Here is a 1793-nt window from a genome sequence, read left to right on the forward strand (position 1 = left end):
TCCAACTTCTTGGAAGCGTTTTTCTCGTAATCATTTTTTTAAAGAAATAATACGGTGGTTAAATTTTTTTATATAAATATTTAAAAACTGGTGCAAGAAACTCAACTTTTACGAAAGGCTTTCATTAAAAGATGTTAATTAAATGCATAATTAAGATGTTCATTAAATATTCTTCCAAGTCTTCAACTTGGAAGATTTTATTCGAGATACATAGAAGTGGTTTATTTTGAGGTGGAGGGAAATTGCAGTTTTTTAAAATTCCAAATACATTTCTGAAAAGTGTGGCTTTCATTTTGTACCTATTGCTCAAATTATCTCTGCAAGTCTTTTTTCAAGGCTATATTGGCTCTAGAGGCCTTTATGTGAGAGCGGCCAGACAGGAACGAGGAAAACATGCAGCCGTGAAATATGATGCATAGGAATTTTAAAAGCGTACATCGTTTTCTTCCCACTTTAGTCATATACATCTTTATGTTGCTCTATCAAATACTATAATATGCACATTTGCACTGGTTCAACCCTGTCTTACACTTTTGTAAAAACACTATAAATACAGCCTTTATTTCACAGCCATATTATGCATTTATATTTAAAATTTCGGGGAAATTGGCAGCAAAGCGGAACTGAAGTCCAGTTCTTTGAGTGCCCTGATCCTGATCAGCTGGCGACCTGTCCGGATTGTACCCCGCCTCTCGCCCGCTGACAGCTGGAGATAGGCACCGGCACCCCTCCCAACCCCAATGGGATAAGGATGCAAGAAAATGGATGGATGGATGATCCTGAGCAAATTAAGAGAAAATATATTGAAAATTGTTTTTCGTCTATACAGACGATTTGAAGGGATGCACTTTTGCTAGAAACTGCAGGACAATTTATACATTTCTGTTTTGTGGTGACCTGTTCAGACCCTGCATTACTTTTGATTGCCTGATCATAATCAAAGTAGCAACTTGCTTGTCTGGATCATACAGGCAGGTGTTTGGTTAGTTGCTCTATTTCAAGCCATATAAAAGAAAAAGAAAAACATTTTTATTCTTTACTGTACATATATACAGTAACATATGTACAGTAAGGACAAGACCCTGAGTAACCCAATTAATGTTTTTTTATAATATTGTATTAATATTTTAAAAAACTAACATTTAGCTCAAAAAGGAGTGGGAGGAAGATAAACTTATTTACTCCCACTCACTGTTCACATATAGAAACTGTGTAGTCGCCACTGTAATTTGAGATTTAGTAATTACAGTGTTATGCACACTTTTTTGGTCATGATGCATTTTCTTGTTAAAACCACTGATATCACCAAATTAACATTTTAATAATTTATCAATTATATAATATTTATACTTTTCAGTTCTGAACTAAATTATATTTATTAATTCTCTTAAGGTGTTGGTGCAAACGGTAGTCATAATTATCTTGATACAACATCAAGATGTGAAACCATCAGCAATGACCTTAAGAGAAATTGTTACAAAAGGTCATCCTACAAGCTGTGGAGTCACGGGGTGAACTTACTTTGTCCCTCTTTTGTTCCTGTACAAGTTGCCCTGGTTTTATATGAAGTGCATCATCTCTCACAGTGAAGGAAGAACATCAACTGTGTGTTTTGCTCTGGAGCTCAGGATCTGGTTGCCTACATCTGACAACACGTTTACCATTATAGATGTGTGGATGTTCCAGAGCTCAGCTCCTCCAGGACTCGGCTCTGGAGCTGAAGATGTTTTCTCCAGCTGCCTCTATGTGCTGGTAAACCCCGACCTTCTGACCCTTCAGCCAAACAAGCAATG

The sequence above is a fragment of the Xiphophorus hellerii genome, chromosome 5 (assembly GCF_003331165.1).
Source record: "Xiphophorus hellerii strain 12219 chromosome 5, Xiphophorus_hellerii-4.1, whole genome shotgun sequence".
Classification (NCBI taxonomy): domain Eukaryota; kingdom Metazoa; phylum Chordata; class Actinopteri; order Cyprinodontiformes; family Poeciliidae; genus Xiphophorus; species Xiphophorus hellerii.